General features: G+C 43.3%; 1 protein-coding gene across 38 annotated transcripts in view; it reads right to left on the bottom strand.

Annotated features, from left to right (window-relative positions):
* LOC306980831 (receptor-type tyrosine-protein phosphatase delta) overlaps positions 1 to 20757 on the bottom strand; it is a 441722-nt gene extending 420965 nt beyond the window's left edge. For all 38 annotated transcript variants that reach the window (XM_079580272.1, XM_079580307.1, XM_079580305.1 and 35 more), the window contains exons 1-2: positions 20635 to 20757; positions 20458 to 20493 (exon numbers count right to left, since the gene is read on the bottom strand). The gene's annotated coding sequence lies outside the window, so the exon portion shown is untranslated. The remainder of the gene's footprint in view (positions 1 to 20457; positions 20494 to 20634) is intronic.
* Positions 20758 to 24726: the final 3969 nt, after the last annotated feature.

The raw sequence follows: 24726 nt of genomic DNA, 5'->3' as shown, positions 1-24726 counted from the left end.
AATAATTCATGTGCTCAGAAGTACATTCCTTCCTTTATTGTCCCGTCATTGGTCCCATTCATACGGTATTATTCTTTGCATCTAAACTCCAATGCAGACTGCGCTTTATATCAAATAAACATAGCAGGAGCATTTCTAAACACAGCTACATATTGCACATCCATTTGACTATCAGCTCTCCAAGCATAAATAAATATTGCATGGATTCATTGGCGGCGAATGAAACCAGTGGAGTCAAGTGGGTTAGCCCTCTTTAGAAGCATATTATATAGAGAGGAGTGATAACACATAATGCATATATAATTAGGTGGAACGCGAGGTTGGAGGGGGGTGAGTAGTAACAGAGACATTGTCATTGGCAGGCTCTCATTGATTGGTGAGCCGGCTGTGTAACTGAAGCGATAGAGGGGAGAGCGGGGAGTGGAGAGTGGAGAGCCTGCTTTTCACTGTCTCGCTGTGTGGCCAGAGACTATCTGTCTGCCCACAGAACAGTAACCACTGCTTTTTAGAAAGATACACATGTGCAGGTTTCAAGCTTGAATACTCTTCTTTAAACGCAAATGAACAAACTACATTTCATTTCATATCTTGAAATACATATATTGTTTTACCATTGAGATAATCCATCAATCTATCTGGAAAACTGCATCTTCTATCGCAGCTTGTAATTTGGATGCAACGCACCGAGCAAAATGCAAAGCCTCTCTTTTCCTTCCAGCTGTGTTTAAATCTCACAGCAACTGTTTTTTTTTTACTGATTAATACACAAACTATGACACTCCATGTGACAATACAGTAGGATAGTGTTGTTGCTGTTTTTTTTTTTATAGTCCCTTGTTTATTTTCTCACATCAACAGAAATGACTCATTGCACTTTGTTAGAAAACACATCCAACCTGCTCCTTCTAGCAAAGACGGTAAAACAATGGGTTCTTGCACAGATTTTTCAAAGATCTCTCCCTTCGTTCCCCACTGTTAGCTACAGATGCCCAAAGACACGCGGCCTATTCTTGGATTACTGTTTTTACCCAGCGCAGCAGCAGTCGGCCCATTAAAAATAACGCCTTTTCGATTTATACCGCGGTGGCATTAACGCTAATGACTGTATTAGTTTCAGCCTGTCACTGGGACTAAGAGGCTACATTGATCTCTTGTCATTGGGCTCATAATAGATTTTTTTTCTTGCATATATTATCAAGCAGGGCTCCTCTGGGAGCTGCTTTCACATTTTTATCTCTTCTCTTTAAGGGAACTGCACTCGACGCTAACCACAACAGTTTCTGTAATGGATTCTTTGTGTGTATTTTTAGCCATATATTTACATGCATTTGATTAAACTGTTAATGGTGTACCAGGAAACAGCCTCCTCCTAAATCCTTCATGAGCCTCCCAACCATACTGTACTGTGTGATAGTCTGATGTGGTACGGTTAGATGATTCGCAATAAAACAATTACATTCCTAATCAAATTTCACTAAAAAAGTTATGAGAATTGATTAAACTAAATACATAAATAAAATCCTGTTTCAAATTCACCGTGTCTATTCCCTAAGGTGACCAGTTTTTGTTGGTATTGCCGGATTGGCTGAGACAACTTGAAAGGTGTTCCAAATGTCAGCGACACACACAGCTATCGGATTGCACTTTATATGCAGGATCATGATTGTATTTGGTCGCGGCTTTAGCCAAAGGTGCTTGTTCAGGTAAACAGACTGGGGGCAAATTAAAAGGAAATCTCTGCATAAGACCACACTATTTTATTTACACTGTCTCAGCAACACAGTGAACATCCTGGACATGAGGGCTGTTGCTAATATAGGATTCTGTCTGCCACATGATTGAATGACCTGCAGAATGTATGAGCAGCAGATTATAATAATCCCCGTGCCTATACGTATCTGACAGCCACCGGCTTTGATGCTGTTGCCTTCATTAAATCCTATTATTGAGCAGGAAAATGCATTTTCTCTACTTTTGTTCTTTTATTCAGCAGGGCGCTCACTGTGATTCCGCCTCTGAGAACTTATAAAATTTGTAGGCTGCATATAGCATGCCATTTTAGCACTCACACGAGGTCCTTGGTTTTTCTGAGGCATTCCCAGACTGGATACATGGGTAAGGAGGAAGCAGGGAGGGCATCTAATCTATCACTCTAGTAATGTTATATTGAAGGAACAGGCCACCGTTTTTCCATACTGAGATATGTTCTTACCAGAGCTTAGACGAGTTGATGCGTAGCTGTCTGGTCTTTGTGCGTACCCTCAGTCACGCAAAACAACCAAAGATGTTGTTAGCATTTGGCCTCTCCCAATGTATTCCAATAGCTCCAAACGGGGGTGAAGTTGGAAGCTACCACGCTCTTCCACGGGCACGCACAAAGACCAGACAGTATGGAAAAACGGTGGCCTGTTCCTTTAAAGGATCTCTAAGACACATATTGTATTATATTAGATTCTGCAATCATTTCCGCGTCGCTCCATTGGAAGCTGCTGAAGATATCCGTGTGTGGTTGGTCTTGCTTCCTGAATCACCACAGTGCCATCATCGCCACTACGGCGTTTGAGTGCCAGGGAAAATGGGAAAATAAATGAGTATCAGGCTCCAGACTGTGCCAGTATTTCATGGCGGTGCACCTCCATCGAGCCGCGCAAACAACAACAACAACATTTAAACTTGGATATTAGTAAACACTAGTAATGACTCACCAGTATCTAACCCTCCGCTTAGCTCCCATTCATCAAAACACACGTAAAGCCGTTAGTATCATGGCAAGGGACTAAAACGCCAACATTAAGCCTGCCTGCACTTTGCCTCACAGCACCAATGAATATTTTATACACTGTCCCTGGAGGTTCATAAACATTACAGGAGAGAGTGAGGCAAGCAAAACGAGCTACTGCCAAAAGGTAAAGAGGGTTCCAGCAAGACTTTCTTTTTTCTCTCTATGTAAGAGAGTTCTCAAACTGGGGTCCGTGAAACTGGATCGTGATTTTTTAGCTAACTACAGTGTTTTAGCTCGATATTAATTTGAGACTTGCATTTGAAGAAGATTTATCAGATCAAACAGACATGCATTAACATCTGCTATGGCTAACCTCGCAGACAGGGGGCAACACTCTCCACAGACACCTGGCAATGACGTCCAGTTCGTGTATGCTCCGTGCTGACCCCCGGCATCCATTTGGCCCTCATGTGTTTATTTTTATGATCACCATAAGCAGAATTTCCTGCATTAAATGGCGGAGTGGAGACGAGCTTTCCATTAGTGGCCCCCTATTTACGGGAAGGGCCAAGAGTGTCCCCTGGGGGTAAGGCCCAATCCCTCCCTGTCCTCTGCAGCCACTCGGAAATGCGGGTAATCAAGTACCAGGCTAAGTGGACAGGCCTGAATGGATGGCTTCGCTGCTGTACGTGAGTCATTCTGTATAAAAACAAAAAATGTTGAGGCAGGCAGAGAGAGCAAAGAGAACGTCAATTTGTGGGATGAAAGCAAAGACGGGGCGCACCGATGCTGGTCAAATTTCAGGATCGGGTATCAATCCCAAATACCCGATGCTAAACCGACACCTGTTTTGGCTTTCAAAGCATTAAAAACACTACTTTCGCCAACTTTATCTCGGTGAATTTCGAAATGCTGTCCTTCATTTTGAAGCACTGAATATGGAAAATTCAATTGGCGGGGTAGTTTTACACTCCACAACGGAACTTGTGATTGCCACACAAATACCACCGCTAGCAGCAGCATGCTAATGCTAGCGGCAACTAACGGAGACCGGGACAGAAACGAGGCGTAAAATAATGTCAGCCACTGCTAAAGGTCTGCATGTTTGCAATTTAGTTAACATATGCTGTTAAAGAATAGCTGATATACCATATGAGTAATCCATAAGGAGTTTAATGATCAGATAACTTTATGTTGTTATGTTAAAGGGATATTTCAGGATTTTTGACATAGCGCCTAATTTCCTGCGTCCTGTGTTGCTGAGAATGTTTTACTATTTTTTTTTTAATTCATGCAGTCCTTATATTTGAAGAGTTTAGTGGTGCTAGGCTAGTACTAGGCTAACACAGGTCTATGCTAACTAGTAGCCAGCATTAAAACACAGTCTGACCTGAGTGCACCTGAGGCAAATCACTAATAATATTATAGACTATTGATATAAATGTCTGTGTTGACTGAATAATTTTTTGAAATACAACCATTTTGCATTTAGAACTTATAGTTAAGCAGCCTCAGCTTCCTGGTTGTTAGCAGTGATCTGATAGGTTTCCGGATCTATAGCCTAGTAGTTTGTTTACCTGTGGCCGGCATTACTACACGTGGAATTCACAAAGGAGCTTTCTACAAATCAGATATGGCAACGTTTGGAGGACTATCCGATGATTTTTAAAAGGTTTTTAATGCAGGCTACTAGTTACCATAGACATGCCCTAGCCTAGTACTAGCCTAGCACTAGCCTAGCACCACTAAACTCTTCAAATATAAGGACTGCATGAATTAAAAAAATAAAATAAAATCTGCAGAAATCAACAACACTGTGGATAACTAGGAAATGAGGCCCTATGTCAAAAATCCTGAAACATCCCTTTAATGTAGCCAATAGCTTGTCATGTAGCCAAGGATATAGTGTACTAGAAAGGTCCGGGGATCCTTGTTTAATGTTACAGTTTATAAATAGAAAACCTCTTAACAGCTCGTGTGCAAAGAGAACCATTCACCTTTACACTCACAGCAGCCACTTTAAGAAAGTCTTGTGGTATCGGTTGGTATCGGATATCAGTAGACACTCAAACCCCAAGTATCTGTATCAGAAGGGGGGGGGAAATCGGTGCATCTCTAGTGATAAGGACTTATATTTATTTATGTTTAGGTCCGATTAACAAAGCCAAAGCTGTGTCATCGTTCTGAGGTTTGTTTGCACAGGTGTAGTACTGCTCTTTAAAGCCCCCTGAGTTTGGGGGGGTTTCAAGTTCATTCCTACACATGTCTGCACTGTTGCTGCAATGCTGTCCAGATTAATTGCTTTTGTGAAGTCATAATGTGGTTGTTCTTGCACAGTCCAGGGGTAAATAAGAACCACCCATTAAAAGACACATCCACAGCCAAACAATTTGTCACAAACTATTGCTGCTTCACTATCAAACACACATGCTGGTCCTTTAGAGGCACAAAAGACTGACATAACCTATAATAGCGTGGTTTTCTGGAGCCTACGCTCGTATCAGCTAAATTTAATCTCCGTCCGCCGGAATTACACTAGAAGCCCAATTCAAATATACCGTCGGACAATGTAATCCATATCCATAGCCTTACAAATCCCTCAGTGCAATAATTTATCCCATACAGTCTACAAGATTAATAGTAGGCCAGGCCAAGATGTGATAAAGCCAGCAGAATTCATTGTCCCAGCGGCCACCGGGCGCACATACTCATTTGTATGGTTCTCAATAGTGGCGCACAATGGCCATTGTTAGGAAGGCAGCTTAGGTTTCATAGGCTACAGTCCTATGATTAGTTTGAGGAGCGAGTGTCCACAGTTTGAGGCCACGAGGAGCATCAAGTCCCGTATTGGCACTTGAGGAACCGGAGAGGGGAAGAGGGATTGTGCAATTGCCGTGGGCGGAAGAGGCGGATCAAGGAGTCCAAGGTGAAGTGGAGAGCCAGGTGAATGAGAAATGTGGCAGTTAAGACAGACCGCTTTAAATGTGTCATTACTGGCCTGGAAAGTCTCAACAAGTGTGAAGTAAATTTGTCAATGAGGAACACTATTGGCAGGCTATTCTATTACCAAGAGTCTGATTTGGGACGGTGGTAGTAACAGATGTAAACTGTAGACACAATTCTGCTTACAACAAATCTTTTTCAAATTGTTTCCATCTCAAAGTAAAGTTTTCCACTAACAACACTCTGAACATTTTCCCATTGACTATTAAAATCCCTCCATCAACACCCTGACGCCACCGCGGTCGACGCATGTACGTGAACACTTACATGCGCATAATGTTCCCGCCGCATTGCCCAAATGTGCGTCTATACCAGATGTAATCCAACCCACGTAGCTTTGGCTCTGAAGCAGCCTGTCACAGCCAGTCTGGCTTTACTGAGCTGTGAGCGCTGGTGATGGGGGCGCGCGCTGCGGAGACGGGAAGGCAGCGGGAATGAGTCAAGTTAAGTGACGGAGTGCTCCGGCATCGGGGCTGTTGTTGAACATACATCCGGGTGGGTCAGCGCACTGCTTAACCCGCTGCTCCTCGCTGATTAATGGACTCCCTTTGAGACTTAACCTTCCTCGCACGCACTGACTCGGAGCTCTCACTGCTGACCCCGCCTGCCGCGCACGTTCAAGTGGTTGTTGCACAAACATTAGACTGGGAAAAGGAGGCGACTACAGTATGTCGTAAAAAGTGTCAGTGGGAATAAATCTTTGACTCCTGCATGCTGGGTGATGCTGAAAATGGGAAATTAGCTACCATTTATTATGGTAAATAATAAAGGGCACATATGGAAAAATGTATTGGTTTGTTTGTTGTTTGTTAAGTTGCTCGAATAACAATCATTCATTCACTGAAAATGATCATTCATCAACTACAGAGAGTAGAGCGGGTCATCTTGTGATCACCCACTCACCTCCAGTGTCCTCCATGGGTGACTGGTTCCTAGATGTAAAGCGCTTTGAGTGCCTAAAGCAGGTAGAAAGGCGCTATAAAAATGTGACCACTTCATGCATTCATGAATTCATTCTGGTTATGTGGTTTGTTTGTTTTTTCTGGTTCAGTCATGGTTTGCACCCAGTTTAGAAAATGTATTCTGTTTCAGACCGGTGCTACTTATTGGTGGTAATTATTCTGAGGTGTGTAAAGCATGAGAAACTAAAGGACACAAAAAATAATAATTGGATAGCAATTTCAGGAAACCAGGAAAGAGTCCCATTATGATAACGAATCTGTTTTTTCAGGGGAGTCCTATTGTGCATATCTTTAGGGGTGTTGGAAGCCTGAGCTCCCCAGCATGCCAAACAACAAGGTCCTAGGTTGGAAAGAGTTTGCATGTTCACCCTGTGTGTGGTGAGATTTCTCCTATCAACCCAAAACATGGGTATAATGGGTATGACATATATTCCCCCAGTGGTTACAGTGTGTTTGCCCACTGTGGTCAGGAGGCCTGTCTAGACATTTACACGACAAAATAATTTCTTAATAGGCTGATAATCACTCTATACCAGGAGCTTGATCTACAAAGTCATTATTGAGCTCTGGGAGCAACAATAATCAACCGCTTTCATCATTAGATAATGTTGGTTTGTATCAGAATTGAGTGGTATGAGTGGTCTTTGAGGTTGCTCAGTCGGCAGTGTGTAAAATGCAAATGCACAGACTTTAAGAGAAAGTCGCCGCAGACTGAATCCCGCAAACAAAAACATGTTTCTCCGGGAACAAACCTGCGATAAGAATAGGAAGTGTCCCTTTAAAGAGCGGTATCAGATGAACCGTTTATGCGGCAGTTCAAAGACACAAAAAAACAATCCTATATTCAGAACACGGATCACAGCGGAGGGAGGAAATCATTCAAGTTGGAGGAGAAAGGGAAAGAAAAGAGATCTGCTGTAAAGCCATAAAATACAATTCATCTCGTGGCGGTCCCTGTGAGGAGCGTGTAATCGCAATGACACACTGGTGTAATCCATTTAAAACACTTTGGCTCGGGCCGCGGCTGCTCACACTTCCCTCTGCAGGGCGAGCGCTGTGTTGTCGTCTCCATTTCAGATACGTCTCGCTGACTGCTGCAATTAGCGCAAATGTGTTCGCTGTCTTGTTGTCCACCTGTTCCGGCTGCCAGAGGAGCATGTTGTCCTGATTGCGGTACATGACTAGTGAAAGTGTCGGTGGGGAAAATACGCTAATGCTGAAGTGGAGGAGAGTGGAATGGTCCGGCTGCATTTTCGGATCATAGTGTACAACTAAAACTGCAGTCTTTGCGCTTAGCCGATAGCAACCACCCAAATTCTATGTTGGAGCTCCGTTGAAGAGTATGATTTACTGTTGTGAATGACGAGCGTGGTTTTGCTTTTGAGATGGCAGGCGATGAGGTGGACTTGAGTATGAGCTGCTGTGATTGGTGATGAGTGGGAAGACTATCTGAAGAGTAGATTGATTGAGATTCAAGGGCCAAGCAGGTTCTCTTTGACCTTCATACAAAGCAATCTCACCTCTAATAACAGTATTTAGTTCCTGGTTCTTTGTCGTTTGTGGCCTTTTTTTGATAAACCGCAAGTTTGTTTTAATGCATTCTTTGTGATGGACAAAAGAGCGACTTAGTTTTGCTTTTGTGCTGATGGGGGAGTTGAAGAATCGGACAAATCCACTGCTGGGGCGGTTGAAAGTCTTGAAAACACAAGCTTATAATGTAAGACAAGCGAAGCACCGGCTGACTTAATGGTTGGACAAGTAGAATGTGATTGGCCGACAGAGAGCAAGCGCGCACGGAGACGGGAGAGAGGAGTGTTCCTGTTTTAATACATCCTCCGGCTTCATTAGCGAGCGAGGCAGAGGTGAAAAGCGCAACGCTCCGCCACAGACATGTAATCTGTCTGGAGAGGTGCCTTCTCTCATCTGGCGCCTGGCTGCCTCCACTCTCAGCGAGTGGGAGACCCAACCCACCCAACCTGACTCGGCAATGAGCTTGGAGTAATGGCGTCGCCCGAGCACTGAATCTCATTGAGCGGAGCTTGAGCAAACATTATCCCACTGTGGAGCGTCAGGGCAAGGGCTGACTTATTACGCCATGGGTTTGGAAGAGAGAGAGTGGGAAAAAAAAAATGAAAAAAAAAATAATGCAGCTAGGAGTCCAAAGCTGACCCAGGTCCATTTACAAATGTGCTTCCCTGTATAGCAGCGAGGCTAATTGAACTAATTACGCACTCTCAGGGACCAAATTAAACATCTTGTTGACATTAAACTGCAGATGATTTATGGGCAACCTTTGTAGACTTTGCATAGGTGCAGTGTCCGCCCCTTGTGTGTGTGTGTGCGTGCGTATGCTTCGTTGGGTTAATTATGACTTTGGAGAAGGACTGTGGTTACAAATATTTTTGCGTTAACAGATGGAAGATTGATCAATACTGGTTTCAGTGTTGAATAACCTTCAATGGAGCTTAAAAAAGGGGGCGGATAACTCATCGTAGACCAGGGCTTCAGCTAATGATGCTTACTGTCAATTAGTACTTTCAAATCAAAGCTGCATTTCAGAAATATTCACAAAAATTGGCTAGTAAATTAAGTTCAGCACCCCTAAGACCACTTCATTTGAATCTGAAACAGTTTCTTCTGCAGTTTATTAGCACTATTTCTACATTTTACTGCTTTTACTGCAGCCAGCCAATAATATGCCTTTCAGTCATGTGACTTGTGTTGTTAGGGCCACCATTTTGAATACCAACATAGAATTATGCAGTGCTACAACATGTAACTATATTTCTATATTTCTATAGGAATACAAGACAGCTGATTGACAGTGGCATTTTTATGCGCTCGTAATTATTGCTCAAGAAGATAACAGTTAAAACACGGCCCCAGAGAACGCACGTTTATGTGAAGAAACCAGTGAGTCAGTGTTTAAGCTGCTCAAGACGTTAGCATGCTACCGGTTAGAGTTTAGCTTCAACAGCTCAGCTCTGACCTCTCCAAGAGAAAGCCCTGAAACACACTCCACACATCTAGCCTTGGATACAACATGTGACAGAGGTCAGAGCTGAGCTGTGACTGTAATGTTTCCTCAATATTCATAGACGTGAGCCACACATGTGTTTATCGTGTTGACAGTTACTAACCGGTAGCATGCTAGCGTCTTGAGCAGCTTAAACACGGACTCAGACTGAGACTATGTTGACATAGCAAACTGTAAAAATCACAGACAAAGGTTTTCTGTTTCCTCTTTGATGTGTTAATTTAGTCTGAGGAGTGAAGCAGATCTTTAGTAAATCATGCTGTAGCTCGACAGACAGAGCTGCTACATCTGTGCCACATGCTGGTTATGTCACATAAACGTGCGTCTCTGGGGCCATGTTTTAACTTATCTTCATGAGCAATGATTACGAGTACATAAAAATGCCACTGTCAAGCATTTTCATCCTGAGTAGACATATTGTTACATGTTGTAGTACTGCATAATTCTACTTCAAAATGGCCGCCGGGACTATGCGTGATGTCATTGGAAACGCATGTACATGTTCCGAAAAAAAGTACATACTCTTCGAGTATCTCGTTACTGTACTCCCACCTCTGAAGGCCAAGCATGTAAAAAGGGGCTGCTGTAGCTCATTAGGAGACAACAGTGCAAAGTGAAGCCGTCGTCCTGAGACTTTGGGTGATGTGAATTAAATGTGGGAATCCATGCATGAGGAGGCGTGCGTCGGCCGGATCATCTTCACACCCATCAGAACACTGGACTAATGGTGTCAGGCCGTGCGACTGCAGCACCGCTAACAGAGAGCCCTGGATTTGAATCAAAAAAAGTCATCTCTTTTTTCTTTTAGGTCCTACACCGAAGACTCATTGGTCCATGAAAGAACTATAACTTAAGAAAATCATGACTAAAAGGGGAAATTCCAACAATTTGAAGAACACATTTAGACCATTTTCCATTTTCAACTCAATGACACGTCTTGACCTCTCCAGACCCACGTCGGCTTTCCCTTGCACTCCAAAACTGGGTCACAATTTAGCCACAACTCCTCCCGGCAATCACTTTTATCTCGCCGCAAATAATGCTTTTAAGTCTCTCGCTCTCTCTGGGAAGATCAGATCCCCCAAGTCAACAGTTCAATCTCCACTCCTCGCCCACCTCTCCCTCTCACAGCGGACCGGCCATCATTTATCTTGCCCCCACCCCCTCCCTCCCTCAGTGCTCACTCACCTTCGCGAGGAAAATGGGCACTTCCCTACACACCCCAGCGTCTCCAGTAGATAGAGTGGTCTATGCAGGACACCTCCGACCTATATGATATGAATCCAATAAGGAGCAAGTGTCCCTAACTAAATTAGGCAATCAGGAGGGGAGGAGTGAGATGGGATGGGAGGGGAGTATTTCTTTGACAGCGCAGCTCTGTCTTTTTCCATAAAGCTCACATACTTTCTCCATCTCCTGCCAGCTCCAGTCAGACGCCCAGGGGAACATAATAGATGTGTTTTCAAATTGCACTTTGCCTAAAGGCTCTTTGGCCCAAATTTAATTTTCACCTTCCATTGATTTTCCCCATACTACCAACTCAATGGATGCTAATGTTATCTCCTGTGTATGTCAAGGCTTGGCTGGATTATTGGAATACGTTGTACAATAGCAATCCAGTGTGATCCGTCTCTCCTTTTTAAGTGCAGCGCGAGATCCTCTTGTTGATGTTGCGACGGGGTCAGTAGGTGCGCAAATTATCGCGGCTAATGCCTTCAAAATGATTACACTTGTTCCGTCATTTGAAGTCACGTTTTTGTGCATTTCTGCCACTTTAGCTAATAATGTCCAGATGCTTATCAAAACCCAAGCCATCTGCTGAAGCATCGAAGCAAATTTACATCTATAAATACTGATGGCTGTGTCTCAGGGGAATGATCTAAGTGGTTTTGACCAGCCTAGAATTATTTCTATCAAATGTTTGACATGAGGTACTCACTAGGCGCTCGTGACACATTGTCGGCGTCCAAACTCATACAAAGTCCACGTGAAAGTGCTGACAATGGATAAATCGTATGTCTTCCAAAAGAAAACCCTTCAGCCTTCCAGTTTTGGCATTCTGGGTTCCACTGGGGTGTCAGGGCTGACTGAAATGCCATGGCAGTCCAAAAAAAAAGAAAAAAAAAATGAAAGGGAAAAAACACAAGACAAAAGTTGTCTGAAAAAAGCCAGACAGAAGAAAGAACGGGTTTTGACAGATCCCTGACTTTTTTTTTCATTTTTTTTTTCATAAGAATGTGTGAAGGGGAAAACAAAGAGGAAGAGGAGGGCATGGGAAGGGGTTGACTTCAAAGTGGGTGATGCAGCTGCGGAGAAGCTAACAAATGGTGCAAAAACACACATCAACTTGCATGGAGAACGCTATTACAAGCCACAACAAGCAAAGGGTTTGATACTCTCCCATTTTGTTTGAACTCACCGATTCCAGCTCAAAGGGTCCGTCCAAAACTCGAATTTATTACTCCCTATACTCCCTCTATCCCTGTACAAATAAATTCATCTCAAATGGAATAAACCTAGAGCAAAATTTAGATGGTATAGAGACCTATATGTGGAAGGCAGAGTATTACATAAACCCCACCAGCTTGGCACAGCACTGAGCAACTGATCCCTCCCCAAATCCTCATTGTTATTCTCTGGCGATGCCAAAAGATCTGTCGTGCCGACGCTTGCCAAAACCACCAGCCGGACTGAGTGGGAAGCCGGGCTGTATGTTTACATGTGAGAGCCATCAGGAGACAACTCTGACTGTACACACAGAGATTAGGAGCAGGAACATAATATTCATTACCTGCGGTGCTCATATTGTCCCCCATTTCGTTCATACAGTGTGGACGTTTTAGGAAGTTAGCGCTTAGCTTTGGCCGATGCTAAAGTGCGCCAACCACATAATGCAAGGGGGTGGAGGATATAGTATTTGAATGTCCCTGAATGCCTTTTTGGGCACATTTGATTTGATTTTGCACCGGAAAAACATCCACTCAAGTATTTACCCCGGTCCTGCAAGCCTCGGAGTTCATATCTAGTTTGTTCCGTTGCTTGTAGATTATTTGGGTAATCTCGTCAAACGGGGCTTGCGTTACATTCCTGCACACGAACAGTTCCACTATACTAATCCACGCCGCACGAGTGAAGCGATTAGATCACATCTTTGTCAGCTCCGCCAGCCTGTCAGATGGTTGATTTAAATGTCCAAGGTAGAGCCAACATCAAAAAGTGTCCTCCTTTTCTGACTGATCAAAGAGTACGAGGCCTCTGGGTGCTGTGAAATCTATGCCGTGCACTCTCCACCCCGGTATTTACAGTAGGCTCCACTCAAATACCCTGCACTCCATGAAATATGCATCAAGCCTTCATCAATGGCCGTGACGTCTTCAATCGACCACACTACCGTAGATATGCAAACCAAATGTCTCTGCTGGTAGCATATAGAGATTTCTTTCATTTCGCGGAGTTTGGAAACTGCACGAAAACAGCGTCAATAAATTATAGCCGTGGATATTACGCTTGCTAAGCCTTCTGTAATTGTTTGAGATGGGACATCGGAGGCTTTGCTTGCAATCTTAAGCGCATATATCATTCCAAAAACGAAATATCAGCCAGTCACACCAAAAAGTGTGACCGTCTGCCGAACATGCTTGTGCGTTGACTGAAGCGTGATTCTCGATGACCGCCCAATTGATTCTGAAGGGGCTTTACGTTATGAAAACAAATCTGTACGAATGCTACTAGTAAATCTGACGAAAGCTTGATTCTGATGCAGTTGTTGCAAGCCATTCTCATTACTGACCTAACCACACCGAAGGGCCTGCTTAAGTGTGAAGAGGGGAGGCTGTTTGGAATCACAAGTGTGTTTCGGAGAGAATGAATGCCATCTTGAGGTCAACAACGTCCTATCTGACAAACACGCACAACAAACTGCCACTTGAGTTCAATTCCTGCAACTCCCCCCCCCCCCCCCCCCCCCCCCCCTTTATATTTTTGTATCTTGAGCACTTTGATTTTCCCCAGCCGTCCCCATGGTAGAAGTCCATCAAATCGCAAACCGAGGAGGTCTAATTGATTTCTCTGGCTCATGCCGGTTTAGAAGTAGCAGCGGCATTGAACTGTTGCGAGTGCCCCGGCTCCAGGTCGCCTGCGATATTCCTCCCCTGTTTTCTCGGCAGACTGTAACGTCAATAGCCAACATGCTAGCCCCCCTGAATCTGTCAAGCTGCCAGACGCCAGCAGCTAAAGCATGCGGCGAGATAAAAAGGGCCACTCCATTGTGCAGTACGTTGTGCGAACAAAAAGGTCAAGATGTAAGATTGTGCTGACATTTGCCCTATAAAAGATAAGTCATTTGCTTAGAGCACCTGTGGTTCATACACATAATGGTTCCGCAAAAGCAACTGTTATTTGTGGATTTAGATTTAATGATGCCCAAAATGCACTCAATGTGAAAACACTGAGAAGAACAGCAAAAGCCCAAGTGTTTAGAGTCTATCAAATTCATCGCTCTCTATAAGAACCCCCTAAAGTTTTAAAGCACAAGATGGTGTGCTATAACAATACAATCTGTCAGTCAGAGAAGAGTAGTGCTGCTCAAGACATAGCCGGGTTGCAAGATGTGATAGGAATAAAGAAGAAAGACATGAGTTATCATCTTGGAACTATTAGAAGATCAATGATAGATGAGCTAATAACCCGCGCGATGTAGCCCACTTCGCTGTGGAGTCCTGCAGTCCGGCATATCAATACGATATCATCCTCCGCGAGTAACCAAGGAATCAATTTGAACTACACAATTGCCAGTAATGGAATATTTTGACAGACAGCCTGATTCTCTTTTACCGCATGACCAGTGAGGCAAGAAAGACCAGCGAATCAAGAGACAGTAGATCAAACATGATGTTCAGCCATGTTTCCTGGCAGAGATGTGTAACTACTGACGGATTCTGCTAGACCTTGGGGTATGTCAACTTTCTACTTTTTATTATAAAGTATAGTTTTATGCACGCAGTAGATGAACACTGGTGTATAGTTGATGTCTTGTCCTACCTAGAAATGACTGTGATCATGATAATTCGTCCACAAAGGTTCTGGTTTATCTTTTTGCATGTTTACAAGTTTTGTGTCAGTTTGGTTGAAAAAAAAAAAAAAAAGAAAAAAGGGCTGAACAGTTCTTCTGAAACACTGAAGAGGCATCAAGAGTAATCACACCTGCAGCACAGTGGAGGCGTCGCAAGAGGCACTACAGGAAACAAAAAAGGGACAATTGAGGAGGTATCCAGGCAAGACTCGCAGCTTAGCCACACAAGCTTCTTTCCTTAATATTGTTCTGACTAATGTTTGTTCACTGGAGAATAAGACGGACTATGTTCGTCTGCTACGCTCTTCCCAGAAGATGGTGAAGACTGTTGTGGTACTCCGGATTGAGAAAGTACAATTGCCTTTGCAAACAATTCTGTCACGCTGTAGTTAAAACTGCGTTAAAACATAATACGAGAATCTCATGTGTACTGAAATGTGATTAAATAAAACATAAACCACATATCTAATCACAGACACAATGTCGTTAAATCTTTGGTATCTCACTGAAACTTGGCACAATCCATCCCCCACTTACTTTTATCAAAACTCTCCAATTGATTTGAATGGCAAAGAAAGTCGATATGGTATATTTTCAGCTCAGACATATCCTAAAGCTGCGCTGAGTGTCTGTTCCGTAGACCGTAGCACATTTTGAATGTTGACTGCATAACTTATATAAAACTATAGGGCATCATTGCGTGGATAGGAGAGAAAACATTTCGCTTTTCTATCAGAGAAACGTATAGTGATGTAATGAATTGTGGAGACGTATAGCAAAATGTTGTCGCATTGGGACGCTTTCTGACCCAAGACAGTCAGTCAATTGGTCTTACAGTACAACAAGTGTCGCAATCCTGAACATAGACTTTAGACACTAACAAAGGGAAGCAGGGTTCAATTTCTATCCATCTGCACTAACCTAAATCACTCGACTTGAAATTGCCACTTCAGCATGCTGTACATTTGGTCATTTGCACACATTCAACACTGCTGATTTGACAAAACTTGCACAGCTAAATAGTATTAATATCTCTGCAACAATGCAAAGGTTGCTCTTTAACAGCTTAATGATGAGCGTCTGATTTATTGCTTGAGTTACAGCTTTGATAAATAAACGGCACAAATGAGGAGGTTTTCTTCTCACGCGCAGCCAGCATTTTCCCATCAGCAAACGACAACAACAACAACAAAAAGGATCCTACAGTCGAGACTTTGGGCCAATTCTATTAATCACGTTCTCCTGGAAATGGCTATATGCACAGCTTTGATGAATTCTCCCATCTGACAAACACCTGGGATGGAGTCATTTTGCAGAAACATTTGTTTTTTTTTGCATTTTGTACATGTCATTGGATCGGAATGAGACAACGGCAAACAGCATGGTACAGTTATTCGTAGCTTGCTATTGGTCCTGGTATGGACAAGGCGAAAAATAAAGTTTGTCCACACTCACTTATAGCCTGGAGTGTTGCGGTCTTACATTGTCGTTATTATTTTTCGGCTTTTTCTTACAGCTCTTTAATGGAACAACACTTTTTTTTTGTGTGTGCGGCGTGAAAAGTTTGAGTAGCAAGGCCGCCGTCATCCAAGCGCATTAGGATAAATAAATAAAGCCCGGACCGCCGTGAGAGGGAGAGATGAAGTGACGGAGAGATCCCCACCCCCCACCCCCCCCCTCTCTCCCCCCTCTTTCATGCTGGCAGGCGTACGGCGTTTCATTCTGCGATGAATCAAAAATTTCCTGAAAATGCCTGTGCCAGGTGTACCTAATTATCTGACAGCGCATCCTCATTATAAATCGGCCCCTGGGAGACGGCTACTGCGCGTTCCCAGCCCTGGACCGATATCAAGGTGTTCCACATAGCGCCAACATGAGGACAATATGGCCGCCCAGATCGCTTTGCTGCGGCTGCTGAATTTTAGGGCTGAGGGGTTCGTCTACTAATTTCCTCAAGTGGCACCTTTTTCTAGATGCACTTTAAAATGACTCCAGAACCCAGTAGGAGTGCTAATTTTAGAATTTGCATTTATTATAGTAATGAAAATATATTGGTATATAGTTATGGGGTAATACATTTTCCATATTACAAGCTGCTAAACCATGTCATTTGATATCAACGTCACACCTTTGTATTGCCCTTTGTATCTTGATCTTCTTCTATAAGATCAAGAACTTATCTATGCATGTTTACTCATGTCCTCAGACATTGTGAGTTATATGAAACAATCCAACATTGTATCATGGCAAATATATAATCTGCACCCTCAATTTCAACATTATTTTAAAGTAAGGACTTTCTCAGCAAGCACTGTATTTTCTGAACTATAAGTCACACTTTATTTCATAGTTTGGCTGGGGGTGCGACTTATACTCAGGTGCGACTTATATATCAAAATATATAATTTCACATCTTTGCTATATTCACACTCACAGTCACTAGAGGGCGCTCTAGGCTTGTGTACCAGTATCTGCTACTCCTGTACCACTGAAGATTATATTTAAAAAAACAAGCAGAAGGAAAGTTTGGAGTGAGAAACTTCTGAGGGACTGGTGAAAAGCAGAGGTTACTCTTACTGCAATGAAGAAAGCAAAAAAACTAATCACAGGCTAAAGGTTAGTTGGCCACAGCTAGAGGAATGAGTTCGCAAATGCGAGCTTGAACAACGTGATGCAGGGAGAGGCTTGGCAACGCTGCATTTACAGCCAGGTAGTTGCCAAGGCTGGTGCGACTTATAGTCTAGAAAATGTGGTAACCATGATAACAGATTTAGCGCAGCTACTTGTTCAACGTGTGCACATTATAGATCATTATTTACCTTCATATTAACAATAGCCACTGTGATTCCAGTGCCCTTTCAAACATCCCAATATACAGACAGAATGGAGGAGAATTCCTCAGCTCTTATAATGACAGACTTTGCTATATCAGCCGTGCCCTGATTATGTCACCTGGATCAGGTTTATAAACCATAATTACTGCACTCTTCCAGCTCTCTGTGGAGGTGCAGACACCAGAAGAATGGTGGGTGGATTTCTTTTTAAACACTGCACAATGTGTTAGAGCATTATTAATAGGAGAGAGAAATATATTTAGAGGAAAGTCTGAGTGGTGATCGGATTACTTATTGTTGGGATTTTTCAAGGACAATCCCCACAAAGAAACAGTGACCTCTCTTTGATAAGAGCAGTAGGGGTGAAAATAATCAACAGTGATCTTGTTTAGACATATGGTTCAGTGCTTGGCAATGTTCTATACATGCATGTTCCGAATTACATGGAGTAAGCCAAAAGAAGTTGTTTTTTTAAAGCCTTAAAATAGCATGGTGTGCAGAAATCCATTAAAGTCATGATCTTCTTAATTAAGCCTTGTTTTGCTCCTGATTTGAAATTATTATAAGCCTTGTTTTGATTGGATGAAACAACCCATGACTTAAGATGAATGGAGTGTGCAGTAATAGCATTGTGATATGTTGCAACACTGAAATAGCTTCGGTTGCGCAAATGCATGATATCATAGTTTTTGTTTTGCAGCGCCGGCCCAGCAAGCAGGCGTGTCTTCCAAGCTTATGCCCACCAACTGCTGCAAAAATCCCATCCCGCAGTGATTGATGTGGTGTGGACAGTGGCTTTGGAAGTGTCACTCCGGGTAAAAAAGGGAAAAATCGTCCGGATGGTGCCCGTCTGCTGAGAATAGGGATCGCATGGAAGACATTTTTACTTGGGACTAATCCGTAAAGGGTGTGCGAGAAATTGCCATCCTGACAGCACATGCAGCACATCTTGCATCTCAGCACAATGTGAGCTGCTCTAAGAGACTGCTAGGATGTATTTTCGGCGATGAAAATGTATTTTCGGAGATGAAGGTTTTAAGAATTTGCTTTATATAGGATGCGGTGTTTGAGGAGGTATGGAATCGTTACATTTTTGATGACGCCTTTCAACTGGTGGGTCGGGAGCCAAAAGAGGGTCGCAGAAAGCATTGAGTCCTTTGTCAAAAAAAATGGTTATCAAGGCTTGAATCATCAGAAGTGTGTGTGCATATTTGGGCTGAATGTGGCTTAAAGCGAAACCAGTTGAGAACCACTGATGTTATAAAACCACTGGGAAAACATCTAAAAGGGTTTCTAGGGAAGGTAAGTGTATCAAAATAGGATATTGGAAACGTTGGACATTGATTCTTGCGATTCCATGTCAGCACCTCCGATGAGCCATGAAACTATTACTTGCCGTCCACAGTGATGGAGAGATTTTTTTTGTTTTTTTTATGAACACAATGTTCAATAACAGCCATTTTCGCACCTCTTAGGAACTTTTTCACAGTTACTCACACATAATTGCGCCAAAGACGTCACTGAAAAACTAACATTATCTCAATCAGAGATCTCTAAAGCACATCCACCAGATTCCACAAAGAGAGGCCTGACCTTTAGCTACAGGCGTTCATGTTTGGGTAAAATAGGAAAAAAAAAAGAAAAAAAAAGTGGCTCCCATATCTCTGGTTCCTGTGTCCACTAATGCGTTTGCAATGCAACAGTAGCCTATCTCTTGCAGCCGCCCATGACTGGCAGGCCCTAATGCTATTACTACTGCTCCTCAATGGTCATGCTCACTTAGCCCCCTGTCACTCTGCTCCAGCCACTGAGCTTTCACGCACACACACACACACAAGCGCACTGTGAGGCGAGCTGCTGTCCTTGCCCTCATTTGGGATAGTCTATGGCTCAGCTGGCCGCGAAAACACTGCAAACTTTTCACTTCATTATCCTGCTGCTTTAACTGCAAAGCTCTTTTTTTTTTCTTCTTCTTCTTACACAAGTTGTATGACAGCAAATCACAGCTAATTGGCTTTATGAATCATTTGTCATTTGGAGGCTTAAACAGGGTTGGGTAATGAAGGGAGGTTTTTGTTTCAAAGTTACCAAGCAAAAGCAAGGATACAAAGAAGGCATTTCGGCATGTGCCTTGTCAATCACGCGTCACACCTGCCATCAAAGCCCCCGTCAGATAACGGAGAGGGAAAAACGGGGGGTGAGTCACAACCCACGCGCACGCACGCACGCACGCACGCACGCTCGCAGGCAGGCAGGCACGCGCACCCTCCTCCGAATCACCTGAGCCCGTGGCACGCGCGCACGCACGCGCCAGCACAGCCTCCAGATGGCCCCGGGACTAAACAACATCACCATAAATCCCCCAAACTTTTTTTTTTCTTTTTTACCCCACACTTCGCTCTCTCACTCTGCAACATATTCTCCCCCCTCCGGTAAATGCATTCACTATATCTGTGTATGCGTACGTAAAAAAAAAAAAAAAAAGCGAGTCATGCCGAAAACTGAACGTGGACTTATTTGTACGTGGTGGTGGAAAGTGTTATACGGCGATGACGGTCGGAAGGAGCCCCTGCGATCACATCTCGCCAGCCATCTGGAGCGCAAGGGCGAGCGAGCCACGCGGACTTCTTCAAAACCACACAGCGCACCCTCCCCAAAAACAAATATGCAAAAATATGCGTCCCGTGGCTTTCTCACGACACACACACACACACACAACTTCCAAATAATCCCAACAAGGAGACGCTGGAGGCATGACGCGCCGGCCATTTAGCGACTTTTTTTTCTTCCGAGACATGAAAGACAACAAAAAAAAAAGTAGCACTTACTAGATCGCCGGACGATGGAATGCAAAGCCCCGGTAACTGTAATTAAAAAAAAAAAAAAAAGGAAAAAAAAAAAAAAAAAAGAAGGGAACCGCTTACTTATTTATCCGTAATGGTGCACTCATACGCGCATGCATTATTGATCAGAAAAGCTTCCTGATATGAAAAATGCCCACTTACCGGAGCCGTCCGAATAGATCTCCCCGGGAAATTCCAGAGGAGCCCGGTTCTTTTCGTCCCTCAAAGTCAGAAACCAGCAACGCGTTTCTTGTCTTATTCCAAAAACAGGCCAGCTAGTGGTTTTGAACTGCAAAAGAGAAAATGCCAAAACAAATTCCGTTACAATCGTACCTTGTGTGAAAAAAAAAAAAAAAAAAAAAAAAAGTATTTAAATGACGTGCGGGAAAGCAACAACAACCAAAAGTATCGAAATGGCTACCTGCTCTCTTTATCTTTGTCGACAAAAAGACAACGAGAGCCCCCGATAAGACGGGCGCGAAAAAACTGAACGCTGAAGATTTGCTTTTGCAAACGTAGCCCCGGCGTGTTGTCAGATTAGACCACGTTCACACACGCTCTCTCTCGCGCGCGCGCTCTCACACACACATACACGCAGCTCCCGGCGACGGTTGGTGAGAGAGAGAGAGAGAGAGAGAGAGAGAGAGAGAGAGGGAGTCAGAGAGGATGAGACGGGGAGGAGAGAGACGGGATGGGATGCTGCGCGCGCTCGGAGCTGCATTTCACTGAGTATCCGCGTGATGGCCGACGAGGGGAGAGTCCCACACGCTGGTGAATTGTCCTGTTAGGCGAACGGCTCATTAGGATTAATAAAAAAAGATGTGGATGTGAAGCCGAATTGACACGCACTTGTGTGGCCAAAAGTAGAGCGGCCAACTTAAACCCCGGGAACTCTAAGTAGAAACATAAAATCTGAAGTTTACCAAAAGCCTAACTTACATAACAGCACTGAACACTCTCCCATTTTGATTTTGCAAGTTATTCATGTGGATGTTTTTGACAGCTGTCACTCAAAAAAAAAGAAAAAAAAAAAGGTCTTTGAGCCTGCGAGACATTCAAATGCGTGGGCATAATAATAATATTTAATGCTTGCAGGCACTGCCAGGCAGCAAAAGGTTGACATTTTACCACTAGCTGTAGAATGCAGCAATTCAGCACCCTACGTATATAATGGCTTCAGTTTGTCTCCAATGACGGTCATAATTTCCCTCAACAGAGGCGCGATTAAAAGCAAGCAACGCGATGATCAAGACGTGCTAATGCAGAAATTGTTTACCTGATGCCGACTTGTTTGTTAAGGTGAGAGATGGGAAGCGATTGTGGCTGCAACGTCTGATAATTGTTCACGTGCGCCGATGCCGTCCTGCTGAGTGGGGCATATTTTAAAGAGGAGTTTATGCTAATAGGTCTGCCCAGGCCAATACCTGGCCGGCCCGAGGAAGAGGAAGCGCACATAACAATGAAATAAGAGTCTTAGTAGTTCCCCCGAGGAGAAAATATCTGATTGTACACTTGTAGTAAACAGATAAGCAGTCATTAAGCAGAGTCTGCTGGCATGCCTATTTCAGTAAAAGTGTGGCTGTGCTATTTGTTCTCTGCAGGAAAGACAACACATGTGGTTCCAAAACAATATTTCAACTGGACAAGGTTTGATAATGATCAGAATGTGTAAGACAATTACATGACCACCATGAAGCACCGTGGGCTTATATACACCGGTGCAGGTGATGAGCCACTGACCACACGTGTCTATCCGAACTGAAAGTATGTTCTTGCCATGATCCAGGTTGTCAATCTGAATGAAGATGAGAATCTGCTTTGAAAGTATTGTGACAAGTATTGCCGCACCATAAATCTGCACTAGTGTTGTCATAGTCAGCAGTTGGTCAATGTTTCCACCAAAAAATATTGCCCAACACTCAGAACGTCCAAAGTTCCTGTCCTTAGGAGGAGCACATGGTAAAGTGAAAGGCAAACACGTATTGACTGATACATTTTACGGTAGCACTTTAGTTTGACACATTGTACCTGCCACATAAAGTACAATGTAATGTGCTCTGTAACAATGTGTAATAACTTGTACCTACATGTTACACACACAATAGAATAATGTGTGTTAGTAGTTTGAAGGCACATAATGTAATAAGGCATAAGACTATAACTATAACTCTTATGTCTTATTGCATTATGTACCTCCGAAGTACTAATACACATGATTCTATTGTGTATGTACTGCATAGGTACATGTTATTACACATTGCTAGAAAGCAGATTGCATTGTACTAAAGTTAGTTGGGTACAATGTAGTGTAAAATAAAGTGTGACCAACAGTATTTTGATAAAGTTGAGTCATTATATTTGAGATCCCCAGCATTGGATAATGTTACTCTATGTGTTCTTACATAATGTGTACTTAAATTCTTCACCCTCCTCACACATGAATGTTTCTTTGCTGATGGTCATGAAGATCATATGCACAGAAAGGCAGGACTTGTCTTCTTCTTTTGCTTGATGTCCTTGTGGATCTCGGATGTTTGATCTTGGATTTTTAGCTCTCACGCTTACCAGTCCTTGGCCTCCTTCCGTACAACCTCCGGACAATGGAATGTGAATGTGGCTTCCTCTGCAGCTCTTTGTAAAGCAGATGGCTAAGTTTAAGTGAGCCACATAGGTGCCATGTTTTTGCGGTTGGCAGGTGTCTTGATCAGACGTTGACAGGGCGGTGCGGTGACATGAGAGCCTGCTAAGTTGCACTGGGTCAGCACTAACCTTGCCAGGATTTGACTGATGGCTCCCCACCAGCCGCACCCTTTTGCTTCGTAATTACTGCCCATATAGGAAATTATCTGTGGCCGGGCTGTGCTCAACGACACAACGTTTCATCAGTTTCATTGGATGGAATTAACAGAGATTTAGAATAGTTTCTTTAAAGCCGGTTTCTGCTTGTCAGATAAAGGAGCAAGATCGCAAAGAGTGTTCCTGAGCCGTGGATTCACAGTTAGACAATTACAATGGAATCCATTGACTATCCACAATCTATAGTCTGCAGTGTCCTTGCTTTCTTGTACTTTATATAAGCTCCTTTTCCCACTGCCCGAAGATTTGTGTTAAATTATTGAATGTAAACTAAGTGAATAAAAAAAAAGTGCTGCACAAATAAAAGCTGACATTTGCATCTAATTATAAAACCCTTGTATCGATTGTGAACTAGCAGGCTACTTGTTGTGACTGTTTTGCTACGGGAAAGTTGTGAAATGTGCTCCTAAACTCGTGCCTTTCTGTGTGGAGTTTGCACGTCATCCCCATCTGCATAGGTTTGATCGAGAGCCAGGACTCCCCTGAAAGGAAATTCTTCATCTCGGTGGGACTATGCTGGTTAAATAAAGGCCTGGACACAGAGGACAGACTCAATGTGACATAAATGAAGCAGAACACAATTCAAGATGTGTTTTTTTTAATGAAGGGCCACTATTATAAGAAAGTTCACAAGCTAAAGTGAAATATCCATGAGAATAGAATTTCTTCTTTTAAGCCTCATTTAGATTGGGCAAAAGATGAACTGGAATTGTGCCAAGTGCGCAATATAAATAAAGCTGAGTGGGAGAAGCCGCTCTGGCGCTCTGTATCCGATATTCACTTTGCTTCGCACAAAGTAAGGTGATATTTATGACTCACGGCATTATTCTGGGGATGATTCGATGTGTTCTTCTGCTCAAACTAGTTTCAGGAGGAGCACTTTGGAGGGGTATCTCTTGTGATCATTTCTGGATTATGGGGCGGGCTGGATTTGCATAATTCGTTTGTACTGCATGAATTTATTTAGAAATGTCCAATACGCCGAGTTCTGAGTCATGTTCTCCCATTGAATCCCAACAGGCTGTAACATGACATGGAGCAATCGTAACATACAATTACAAAAATTGCATCATAAAAAAGTATATTTCTTGTTTATTTTGTTAAATTATTATTCATAACGACATATACAAACAGATACTTGAACTCCTCCACTTGAGGTAATCGATTTACCGATCGATCTACGTTCCCACTCTCACCTATGGTCATGAGATTTGGGTAATGACCGAAAGGACAAGCAGCCGAAATGAGTTTCCTTCGCAGGGTGGCTGGGCGCACCCTTCAAGATCGGGTGAGGAGCTCAGTTACCCGTGAAGAGCTCGGAGTAGAGTCGCTGCTCCTTCAGGTCGAAAGGAGCCAGCTGAGGTGGCTATGGCATCTGTTCCGTATGCCTCCTGGTCG

Source organism: Gobius niger, assembly GCF_951799975.1.
Source record: "Gobius niger genome assembly, chromosome: 21".
In the NCBI taxonomy this organism is placed as follows: Eukaryota; Metazoa; Chordata; class Actinopteri; order Gobiiformes; family Gobiidae; genus Gobius; species Gobius niger.
The sequence above is the reverse complement of the archived record's forward strand: the minus strand, read 5'-3'. Positions and strand labels throughout refer to the sequence as shown.